Source organism: Poecilia reticulata, linkage group LG12 (assembly GCF_000633615.1).
Source record: "Poecilia reticulata strain Guanapo linkage group LG12, Guppy_female_1.0+MT, whole genome shotgun sequence".
NCBI classification, from domain to species: domain Eukaryota; kingdom Metazoa; phylum Chordata; class Actinopteri; order Cyprinodontiformes; family Poeciliidae; genus Poecilia; species Poecilia reticulata.
The window spans coordinates 17,555,152-17,568,554 of record NC_024342.1 but is presented as its reverse complement, the minus strand read 5'-3'; positions in this window follow the sequence as shown (position 1 = coordinate 17,568,554).

Genomic DNA, 13,403 nt, shown 5'->3' with positions numbered 1-13,403 from the left:
TCTGACTGTTGTCTTTACTTATGTGACAGGCAGCAGTTCCGATTGGCCACCTTTTTTGAAGTTGTTGGAGGGGTGCTGGAGAGTGTCCCTCCTAGAGACTTATTTGTTCTGCTGGGGGATTTCAGTGCTCACATGGGCAATTACAGTAAGATCTCGAAGCTTGTGGTTGAGAGGATCGGCCACCCTGATCTAAACCTGAGTAGTGTACTGTTATTGGACTTCTGTGCTCATCATGGACTGTCCATAATGTACACCTTGTTCAAGCATAAGGGTGTCCATATGTGCTTGTAGCACCAGGACACCCTGGCCACATTTCTATGGTAGACTTTGTTGTTTTCCCATCTAATCTCTGGCTGCATGTCTTGGACTCTTGGGTGAAGACAGGGGCAGAGCTGTCCATTGACCACTCCCTGGTGGTACGTTGACTTTGATGATGGGGAAGGATGCCAGTCCGACCAGAAAGGCCCAAAAGTGTTGTGAGGATCCTGGCAGAGTCACCTGTGAAACAGAGYTTCAAATTTCACCTCTGGAAGAAGTTCGAACACATTTCGGAGAAAGTGGATGGAACATGGCCCGCACAGAGTCATTCCCCAACTCCATTGTCAATGCGGCTTATCGGAGTTGTGGCCACAAGGTTTCCAGTGCCTGTTTTGGAACCAACCATAGAATCAGCTCGTGGGCACCAGAAGGGACAGATGCTGTCAACCCAAAGATGGAGACCTAGCAGGACTTTTTGGCCTGGGACACCCTGGAAGCATCTTGTGGATACTGGCAGGCCAAGTGGCATGCAGCTCGGGTGGTCGCTAAGGCAAAATCTTGGATGTGGGAGAAGTACATAGAAGCCATCGAGAACCTTGGATTGGGCAGAGTAGTTCGAAGACCTCCTCAATCCCACCATCACATCTTCCACTGAGGAAACAAAACCTGGGGACTTTGGATCAAGCTCTACTGAGTTGACCATGGTGAGAGGCGCAGAGAAGGAGTAAGCATACTTTTTGCCTCCCATCTTGGTGCCTATGTGTTGGGATTCACTCCAGTGTTCTGACTGTTGTCTTTACTTATGTGACAAGTAGCAGTTCAGATTGGCCACCTTTTTGGAATTGTTGGAGGGGTGCTGGAGAATGTCCCTCCTAGAGACTTCTTTGTTCTGTTGGGGGATTTCAGTACTCACATGGGCAATTAGAGTGAGTCCTGGAGGCTTGTGGTTGAGAGGATCGGCCACCCTGATCTAAACCTGAGTAGTGTACTGTTATGGGACTTCTGTGCTCATCATGGATTGTCCATAATGTACACCTTGTTCAAGCATAAGGGTGTCCATATGTGCTTGTAGCACCAGGACCCAATTTCTGTGGTAGACGTTGCTGTTTTCCCATCTAATCTGTGGCTGCGTGTCTTGGACTGTTAGGTGAAGACAGGGGCAGAGCTGCCCACTCTGCAGCTCTGCCCCAACGGTCACTCAGTGGAGTGACCAACGGTGACTATCGGTGAAAACAATAATTGACTTTTACATTCAAGCACAACTTTGGAGTCTACTGCATGACATCAAACATTTAAAATAGTTTTAAATCACTGACATAACGATGAAAAATACATCTGACGTTGTGATGGTCCTGCTCCTTGTGACCAAAAATATTTCCTACAGAGTAAGAAATTGTTGGAGCAGATGACCGGTTCTCTCCTTGGGTCGTATGGACCCAACAGTTTTACAGGTCTCATTCTGTCGTGATAACTAGTCATAGCCTTTCTCCCTGTAAATACAACTATCAACTATTTTCCTTTTAAATCCTCTTTTATCCGTATTTCTTTCCCAGTAGCATAAAGAGTGAAATTAAGAAACCACAATCCCTGAATTAGGAGGAAATATGTGGCAAATGTGATGAAAGATTTGCATTATTGCCAAACTTCTACCTCTGTTGGATCAAAGAATTATGGAATTGTATGTATTTATTCATATTTTAAAGGTATGGACTTTTAGGACTACCATCTAGTAAAAGCTGCATGAGCTGGTTACTGATGTCTAAAACTCAGTCACCATGTCTTCCTGTGAAACAACCATGAGGGAGATCGTGAAGCGCCGGCTCACTGGGTGGGCGTCAAAAGACTAACATATCAATCAGATGCAAGTTGGGCGGGTTAAAGTTAGAGAAACTAGATACTGAATTCAAAGCATGATGAAGACCAGCGAGCAAAACATTCACAGAGTAAATGTAGTAGATTATTGGAGTTCAAGAGACACAGGATAGGAGGTTTGACTGAATCAAGATGTCCGCAAGTTCAGACTGGGGAACTAACTGGCAAACTGGCTAGGTAAGCAGAAAAATAGGTTGTATTTACTTAAATTTATGCAAACCAATTTTCTCAAAAGATTAATTAGTGCAACATATAAAAGACAAGTGAAGGTACATTGTGTGATTTAAGTATTGCATTCCTAAAATAACTTGATCAATTTAGTTTTTTAAGAGACAAAAACAGCTGACCTCATTACTGACCAGCATAATAGCAGATTTTAATGGACGAGCACAAACATTCCATGTCGTCTGATTCACAATTGAAAAGAATGCCTGAAAAATAGCGTAGAGCAAAATGGTCGCGTTTTAGAGTTTACTGAAATAGCTTAGAATATGTCTGTTTCAAAAACCTTTGTTGTGATGCTTCTTGTAATTATCGTGGTAATGTAAATGCACGTGTTAACAGATTTGAGATTGAGGAAACAGCATAAACAGCGCAAAGGTTGGTGAAGGGACAGAATTAACGTCACTCTGTTGATCCATCTTTTGTGTACATGAATTCTGCAGGGCCTCACGATGCACTCTGCTATTTCCTCTCCTACGAAAGCATAAGCAGCTGAAGGCTGTAGCTTGACGCAAATCAAGCCTTCTAATCCTTTTAAAGTTAGAGGCAAAGGGATAACACACGCACTATAACTGTTGCTTTCTGTCTGGTGTTTGTCATTGAAGCCTGGAGTCAGCAGTCGTGCAGGGGGGGTGGATGTCGTGGTGGATCCTGTATCGGTGACCCCCTGTGTGCCAGGAAAGGTTCAGTGGTCTTAGAGAAAGGCGGGTGGTAGAGGTTACGATCCTTATCTGTATTTTAATTCAACATTTTATCTGATTTATTTCTAAATGCTCAAACACGTAAGCACGTTTGTTTTTGAAATGTCACTCTGCAGTGGGGGAATGTGTTCACTGTCATGTTACTTTCATTCTGTTGGACCTTAGTGCAGCTATAGACACTGTTGACCACGACATTTTACTGAATCGACTGGAGAGTTGGGTCGGACTCTCCGGTCCAGTGCTCAACTGGTTTGAATCTTGCATAAAGAACAGGGATTTCTTTGTTTCAATCGGAAACTTCTCATCAGAGAGGTCAAAGGTCACATGTGGGGTACCCCAAGGTTCAATCCTAGGACCCCTTCTTTTCAATGCTCCCACTGGCTCAGGTTATAACAGGAAATAAGATCAGCTTCCATAACTATGCGGATGATACACAGCTCTACATCACAATGTCACCAGGTGACTCTGAACCCATCCAATCACTGACAAGATGCTTCGAACAGATCAATGAGTGGATGTGCCAAAACTTTCTCCAGCTGAACAGAAACAAAACTGTAGTTATTATCTTTGGACCTAAAGAGGAGCGAACTAGAATCAAATCACAGCTTCAGTTATTATAACTGAAAACCAGAGATCAGCCCGAAACCTGGGAGTAGTGATTTACTCTGACCTGAACCTTCAGAGCCACATTAAGACAGTCACAAAGTTGGCCTTCTATCACCTGAAGAACATTTCCAGGATTGGAGGACTGATTTCTCAGCACAATCTAGAGAAACTCATCCATGCGTTTATTTTTAGCCGCGTTGATTACTGCAACAGCGTCTTCACAGGTCTGACTAACAAATCAATCAAACAGCTGCAGCTGATCCAGATGCTGCTGCTCGTGTTCTCACTAAAACCAGGAAGATAGAGCACATAACACCAGTTTTAAAGTCCCTACACTGGCTCCCTGTAGCTCAGAGAATAGACTTTAAAATACTGWTGTTAGTTTATAAATCWYTGAACGGTTTRGCACCACAATACCTTAAAGATCTGTTATTGCTGTACCAACCATCTAGACCCCTCAGATCTTCTGGTTCTGGTCTGCTCTGCATCCCCAGAACCAGAACCAAACGAGGAGAARCWGCATTCAGTTTCTATGCACCACAGATTTGGAACAAACTTCCAGAAAACTGTAAAACAGCTGAAACACTGGGTGCCTTTAAAAATCAACTTAAAGCCCACCTGTTTAGAGTTGCTTATGGCTAAATTAGGATTAGAGTGCGTTTTGATGTCTTCGATGTTTTTAATGTTTTTATCTTTACTTTTTATCTATTTATTCTCACTGTTTATGTTTTAATGATGTAAAGCCCCCCAGAAAATATCCCAGTTAAACGACGTTTAACTAAAGTCCTACGGGGTTTAGAGTCCCAGTGGACGGCATTTCAACTAAAAACCTAGGTGTGAGTACCCTTGTTAAATGACATCTTAACTAAAACTCTGAGGTGTGAGTACCCTTGTTAGATGGCGTTCTAACTAAAACTCTGAGGTGTGAGTACCCTTGTCAAATGGCTTTTTGGCTAAAATTCTGAGGTTTACAGTCCCAGTTAAACAACGTTTAACTTAAGTCCTAAAAGGTGTGCAGGTTTTAATGTTTTTATCTTTTTTTAAATCTTTTTTTAAAATGTTTATTAATGTTTTTATCTTTACTTTTTATACGACTTAATGATGTAAAGCCCCCCAGAAAATGTCCCAGTTAAATTACGTTTAACTAAAGTCCTACGGGGTAATATGAAAACATGTTAGCATGTTTTCATATTTCTTAAACAAATCCAATATCTGTTTTATCCATCCGTCCATTTTCTTTACACCCTTGTCCCTTAGTGGGGTCGGGAGGGTTGCTGGTGCCCATCTCCATCTAACGTTCCGGGCAAGAGGCGGGGTCACCCTGGACAGGTCGTCTGTCGCAGGGCAACACAGAGACAGACAGGACACACAACCATGCACACACACATTCACACCTAGGGACAATTTGGAGAGGCCAATTAACCTGACAGTCATGTTTTTGGACGTTTAGGATTGTATTTTGGGGTTTGAGAGGAGAGGCGCATGAGTACATATACAATCCCAAGTCTGGATTAATAAAAAAAAAAAAAAACATGCATTGTGTTCCTACCATTTCACAATGTGCTACTTTGCTCTACTGTGTAAAAACTTAATGGAAAGCATTGAAGTTTGTGGTTTCTATGTGACAAAATGTCTAAAGTCTAAATGTGGATGAATATACTTTTGCAAGATTGCATAGACCTAATGATACTTTTTCTTTAGATTTCACAACTCTAACTTATGAGTATTTTTGGGTCCAATAAAACAAATTTGAAAGAAGCCCTACGAGATTTATTACATCATTAGTCCTGTTCTGTAACACTCAAAATGAAACCTTCCCCTTTGTCTCACTGTGGAAAAAAAGTTGCTTGACTTTTTCATGTGGAAAACAGAGCTAAAGACAAATAGCAGAATAACAAAGCAAAACAAAAAAATATGTCCTCAGAGATAATTAAATTTTACTTTAGTGTTTTCATCGCTGTTTTTATTTGTACTTTTTCTTTTCATAAGTGTCACAACAAAGACTTCATATATTTTATTTTTATGCTGCAGGTCTTTCATTTGTGCAATTAGGCATTTTGAAGGCTAACTATAGTTTCAGCTCATAAAGTAATGAGAAATTTTGAAATAAAGACGCTGTCCAAACCTCAAAGCGTCCATGATGTACTCAGCTGAACTCCAAAAGCGCTTTATCCTTTCTGGCTGAATGAAGTCACAACTAAACATTTAGTCTTGTTTTGTTGGAATCTGTCATTTTCCAATGGGAATGGAAGTTGTCTAAATTTATGAAATTTGAAGTCTGATGAAACCATCCTGTTAATTTTGGAAACTCACTGCAGTCCTAAAGAGCAGAAATGACTCATTTTCTGTAGCTTTCTAGTCGACACCTGAATATTTTGTTCCAAAACTGACAAGGATTTATAGTTGCTCATAATTCCTTTTAACTTATGAGGTTCCTGTTGTGCTACTTAATGTCTATATGTAAAACTCATAGAATCTTTTGCTCCGATCTATCGCGTATCTGCCTCGGCTCCTGAGGAACAGATCTGTGGCCTCTCAGACCTGCTGTTAATTATTCTTATGGAGCGCACTCAGGTACACACACACACACGCAAGCACACGCACTCACACACACACACACGCACACACCCACCCACACACACACACGCGAAGGCATTTGGATTCAGGTGTTTACAGGTATACTTCATATTGTGCTGCAGTTACCACTAAATACATCTTGTTATTGTTGTTATTGATGTTATTGTTGTTATTTATGCACGTGTTGTTGTTTCTTGCCAATTCTTTATTCTTCTTTCTTTTGACATAATTCAGACAACAATTTTGAATGTCACGCTGCCAGACAGGATGCAGCAAACAATGACAAAAAATAAACAGACTTGTTTGATTAACCAGGTTTTTTAAGATTTTATGTCTGGATGTATGTTTCAGGTTGGGGCTTTACTTTTGTCTTTTTTTTTTATCTGAAAAGTAGACTTTTTGGATCTACTTTACTCTATTGATACGTGGTATTTTTTTCACAAATCAATGAGATACACCTTAATTATGTTAAGCACTCCATCTTAAATTTGGTCAAATAGTGCTGATATTCTTTTCTTACTTTAATTAAAGGAGTTAATATATCTTCCCCTGACGTTAGCTCGCTGGCTGCTCTTAGGCATCAATGTTGATTTTAATTAGTGCCGCTCACTCTCCCGTGCTTCTGCGGTAGAACGACTCCATCCAAGTAAATCCTCAGCCATCTCCCAGATGGCTCCAAGAAAAATGTGCCTCTCAGAGCGGCTCGCACTCCAGCCAGAGAGCCATCGACGGCTTTTGTTTGAAGGAGCTCCCATTGAAGTGACAGAACATCTGCCAGCTCAGCACGGCCACTCTTTAGAAAACATCTGATTTTGTCTGGGAGTGCTTTCCATTTCTAGCCTTTTTCCATTTGCATAAATAGTTTTCGTTAGGAGGGCCTGAGAGGAACACGCTAGAAATTACAATTTCGCTTCCTGTAAATCTCTTGTTGCAGAGTATTACATCCTTCAGGCCAAACGAGAACTCCACTTAACACTTTAGCCAATGTAAATAGAGGAAGATAAAAGCTCTGCAGACTTCAAAGGGGTTCCTCTTTTTCAAACCATCAAAACACTGGGGGAAAAAAAAAAACAATCTGTCACTTACGTCGGATATTAAACTATGAGGAGCATTAATCCACTTGATGACTGCGTGCCACAAGCAGTTCACAAAGCGTAGGTGGAAACTCTAACATTTTAAGAAAACCAAAAATAATAATGTGGATTTTTTTTTATATAAATAACTAGATTATTGTTATTAATAGCCACAAACAGACTGTATTGATATAGTAATTTCTCAGTCGCAACATTTTAATATAAACATTAACTTCTTGAATGTTTTACTGAAGAAGTAGAATCACAGTTTCATGAATCAGGCCTATTAAAGGCAGGAATATGAAAAAAATAGAACCATTTCATTGTTTTGAACCATAAATGCTGCAAGTTGTTCCAAATAATAATAATACAAATGCTGATTAAGCAAGAAAACGGGACGCAATAATACAATGTTTGTTTTTTTAGACTTTAATAAAAATAGCAGCACAATGAGTTCTGTTAAAAAAAAAAGAAAAGAAAGAAACAAATTATGAAAAAAATAGGGAAGATTGGCTTGTGGGGTTGCTCAAAAATGCTAATGTGAACCAGCTTGACAGGAAAAAACATTCCAGATGATGCAGTAGAAGAAGAATAGTCAGGTTCCGTATTTCTGCTGAGAATACGGAGAAAAGGGAAACTAGTGCATGTGCTTTTACGGTGGACTACGCTGCATTTGTCCTGCTCAGGAGAACAGCAAATGGAGTTTAAAAAGATTCAACTGTGATAAAATGTGTACCTTTGGAAATTTTATTGATGAATCTCTAAAAAACTTTACAACAATAAAAACAGCAACGAAACTGATTACATTTCTTATAAAAGCTATTAGACAGTGTTCATAACCTTATGTTTAAATATGTTTTAATTATCTTTTGTCTCATATTTTCAGCAGTAGACCATTTTGTTTATTTCCTGTTAATCACTTTGCAGTTTTCAAATCAATGTAAAAAATGCTTATGCATAGCTTAGTTACGAAATAAACTTAACTGAAGGCTAAAACAGAAAATATAAGACTAAATGACACCAAATCCTAATCAAATACTGTAGATTAAATGCATCTAGCACTTAAAAAAAACAACAACAAAAAAACACTAGGTGCTTCATAAAAACAACAAAAAAAGACATCCCTGAGCTCAATTCTTAATTTTTACTTACCGTCCTGAACAAAGCTTGATCCTTTTTCAATGAGGTGATCAAGCATTAGCAAGCTGTAGTAAAAAGACTTCAGCATTTAATATTACTTTCTATAAAGAGCATTTAAAAAAAAAATTAAATTAAACAATGATTTTCAATCAGAACTTGCCTCTAAATAACTCTCAAATAGCACCCGATTTTGGGGTAACATATATTTGAATCAATAAAATGTTTGTGGGATTATCTTATTGTTTTGCTGATAGTGGAAATTTAAACGGTCTAAGACTTCTACCAATTTGATAACCTTTAATTAAGACATGACACTTTCACGTTATCACAGACTTACTTTTCAAATAAAAATACATGAACGGACTAGTGGCGGTTGTTGATTTAGTTGTTTACGGCTGCACTGGAAACGATGCTGTGTTGTGATAAAACTTGTGTCCTTTCTGTTGGTTTTATGAATGTGCAGTCTGTCTGGAGCTGGCAGCTGCGTGCTGAGTGAGTGTCCCCTGTTTTCTGCTGAGAATACGGAGAAAAGGGAAACTAGTGCATGTGCTTTTACGGTGGACTACGCTGCATTTGTCCTGCTCAGGAGAACAGCCTCCAAACTTGACCTTACACGCTTCTCTTTAACATAGGAAAGCTCTAATTTGTCCCACTGCTGCTAAAATATGAACGCATATATTCAACATTACAACTACATTGCAATTTCCCCCCAAAATTACCATGTTGTTACTTTTATTTGGTTCTACAGACAGTTTTATAGAACGAAACATCCACTGAATTTTGTAGCCAAGTGGATTTTACCTGCTCACAACTAACGATGTTAAACTGTTTCTTACATTTCTGCTCTTTATGGAGTAACACAACTACAAAAAATTATTATTAGGTGGTTAATGATTTCTGACTGCCTTCACAAGCAGACCACCTGCAGTGAGTTTCTTGGTAATTTTTTAAACAATAATGTAGCAACCGGTAATATAACAATAAGTCAATATTAAAATAATATGGGGACATTAAAAAATGTTGTAAAATTACATCACAATAAGGCAATAATATAATGTTTTGCCAGTAGCTCTGTAACACACGTAGGTCACATGCCCTCTGCTCTCTTCCTGTACGATAGCTACTGAATCCATTTTAGGGTAATTAAATGAAAATTTCTCGGCACATTTATCCGTTCATGAAATTATTACATCCAATAATCCAATAAACAGTGGCTCAAAAACATTTCATTTTATAAATGCATATTTTGTAGTATTTTATTGGCTCAAAAACATTATTTCATTATTTGCACATTTTTGACTTTATTACATTTTAAATGCCAGACATTATTATGTTAATTTTTATCATTACATATTTGTTTGTTACATGGAGTAAGAGTCTTTTTCCTGATTTGAAATGTTTTCAAATGGCTAAATTTGCCTGCTTTGCAACCAAAAGAAAAGTTTAGAAGGCATTTTTAGCACACCGATCAGAATTAAAAGCAAACGGTAATAAAAACGGGGTAAATGTGCAACTCTTTGCTTTGTGTTGCTTCTGCTATAACGACTGCTCGCTTCTCTTAAAACGGTTTTAAACCATATTGGTAAGATGGAATATTTTAGTTGTTTTGAAGCAGTAACTATTTAGGATTTTATTAAATCTTGAAAGAGTCAACTTGTTAATGCCCAGTTATATCTTTGTAACTACAAATAACACCACATTTGACTAACAGACATCTACGACGCAAACGCCAAGGCCTTTTATGTGCCTGAACAGCTTTAGCATATTTGGGCCCAACTCTTTCGCTTTGTCACGTCTTCTGTTAAAGAGCTGACAGCCATGATAAAATCTGTAAGATTGTAACAGATGTTTGCATCACATCACAAACATATCAAATCCCTCCTGTTACTTATTATGAATGTTTCTTTATTCTTCAAAACAAAGAACAAACATTTACCAAACTCTTCCTTTACTGCCTTTTCCAACACAAAAGCACATGAAAGTGTTTTGCTGATTCCCAAAACCAATAAGCCATCCAACACTTCAGCCCGCCACTTGGAATGGCGATGAGGCCTATCAACGCCTCTGAGATGTAAAACACGGCCTCTCCAGGCTCATTGTTTCATTATTTCATTAATTATTTGACCTAATTATCAAGAGGAGGTCCCACTCGGCAGCCATGATTGTCTGAGGCATGTTTGAAGCTGCTGCTGCTGAAAAAGAAGGCAAGCAACAACAGCACACCTGTGCTATGAATTTCAATGTTTCCTGCGCTGATAGAAAACTGCCACTAAACACTGGTAATTATACACTCCTGCTGATGTTGCCTGGAAACTGCAGTGTTTTCTTACCAACAGCCTAATTGTAACTGTACTGGCTGGCAACCGGGTTTATCGGATTTAATACACGTTCGTGGCACAATAACAGACAAATGCGTCGTGTCTTCTGATTCGCAAAAGTCAGAAATGGTTATTTTTCTTCGCGATACGTTTACATTGTGTGCATTTTTTCATGGGAGAAAATCAAGCAAGCGTTGCAACTTGACTTGAATAAAGAGGCAATGAAAACATTTTCAAAGACTGTTCAGTCCCAGTGTAGTGTCCTTCGTGCCCACAAGGGAGAGTTGTAAGTCAATGTATGAACTGCTTGTTTGAACTAATCCGGCAGGCCAAAGATATAATTTTAGATCCTTCCTCTGTTTTAACTATCCCGAGATCTAGGCAATAATTTACATGCCATGAGGAGGAATTCAAGGCTCTCAGATACGCTCCAACACAAAGCTATTTCAGTCAGTTTCTTAAAACTGCAAAGATTTGTCATGGAAGCTGAACTCAGTTCTGTACAAATTAAAGAAAATTTGTACAGAACTGATCATGTTTCTTTAAAGTGCTGACACAAGTGATGTGCGGTCAGAGTAACCTGCAAAAATGAACATAATTATTCTTTCTTTCCTTTGCAACCATAGGCTTTGATATATTTTATTGTGATTTTGTCTGACAGATTAACAAAGGTAATGCATAATTGTGAACCATGCCGCGCTAGACTGAAATCTATCTTTTTTCTTTTCTCTTCTGTTTTGCCTCCGTCTCGTGGAATTGCTAAATTCTAGTTTGAACTTTGACTAAGCCACGTTTATGTTCATTGTCCTAAGGTAAGGTGAGCCTCCATTCAAAACTCTGGATGTTCTTTTAATTACACAATCGCCCTGTCATTATCTCTATCCATTTTCCGAACAACTCTTAACGAGCTTCCTAAGAAATGTCTCCCCACAGAATAATAATGCCGCCACCATTTGTCACCAGGAGAATTTGTGCACATGCCAAAAAGTACAAGGTTTTATCTCGTCAGGCCAGAGCGCCCATTTTACATGTGCTCTGAACAAGATTTCTTCAGCAGTAGTTTTCTTTCCTCTTACATTAAAGTCCGATCGGTCAGATTCTTCGAAGCTGTGGATTCTCTGCAGCTCCTCCAGAGTTACCATGAGTGCCTTGGCTGCTTTGCTAACTAATATCCTCCGTAAAAAAACCTGTCACTTCATCTCAAGAAGTTTTAAACACAATTCATAGAATTAAGAGGTCTGAACCCGACTTAACCCCTGATATTTATTGGGATCACTCTAATCCACTCGGTTATTGATATTTATTGCAGCATTAAATCCAGCCACGATTTTTCTCCTTTAAAGAAATCAAAACAATTTAACAAAAAAAAAAAAGCCCTCTCACTCTGTGTTTCCCCAAAAAGGAGGGAGGAATACAGTCAAGTGCTACATAAATAAAAAGATCCTGCCAGAGGCACTTACTGTGCAATCTTCTGGAGGAGATCGCATCTAAGTTCAGCTAGTCCACTCAAGTCACATTGGAGAGATGGCTCCAAATCAAAGCCAGAACTGCAAAAGCCCCGCAGTCAAAAAGATAGAGCATGAGGGACGTATAATAATGATCCATCAGCTTTTCTCTCATTGCATATAGACATGATCTGCCTCTTTTGGAAGAATAGGCTTACTATGACTAAAACATAAACTTCCCCCGCCCCCACCCCTCTACTGTTGTTGTTCACGTGGAGCACTCACAATTGAATGTAAATTAAGGCTATTATGGTGGAGAAATGTTATGAAACAATGCTGGATCCTGTGTTGCGCCTGTTTGTCTTTACGATCATAACAACTGACGTGCTATCAAGGAGCGGAGGGCTTTCTCCGTGAGCTCTGAATGCAGCCATTATCATTGCAACAATGACAACATGCAGCTATTTTTTTTTGTTGTTGTTTGAAACAAAAGGCTTTGCTGGCTCTGAGGTGATCCTCTCTCTTTGGTCCTTCCAGCGTTCTCTCTCCTGCTTTTTTTTTTTTTTGCCCTTCCTCTGGTTCTAATTTAGTCGTCCCTAATCATAAAAGCATCGGCGAGCTGCTGTTGCGGAGCAAACCGAGAGGTGAAACGTGCCCCCTAAAAAAATTCCATTTTCGCTCAAGTGGACGAGCACAACAAGGGACGGCGCTGCGGACGCAGGCAGACTTTCTCAGCCGCACAGATCAAATGGCAGAGGTTCATTATTAGAGACAGACAGCAAACAGCTCTGCTGAAACGTGTGTGCAAGAGCGCGTTTTGTTGTGGTTGTTCTTGTGAGCATGCAAAGGTGAGCTACACTTTTGACATAATGTGGATCCACTTTGGGCCGAGCGCATACCAGTCTGTCCTTTGAAGTTTCACTCCTCACACACACACACACACACACCTCCATAGATGTGTTATATCCATTTTACAGTCTCTATGCGATAGTGGAGGGGTCGCATCTCTGCAGGCCCTGAGCTCTAACCCCCTTAGGGGTCACCGGTTTAACTGAACGGATGCTGTCTATCCATGGTCTGTGCCGTTTCACTCTCCATACTGTAAGCTGGCAGTCCTCCTGATGGCAGATAATTTGAGTCATCAGTCTCTATTTCTACACAGCAGATGTTTCCCCATGTCAGCAGCCCCCC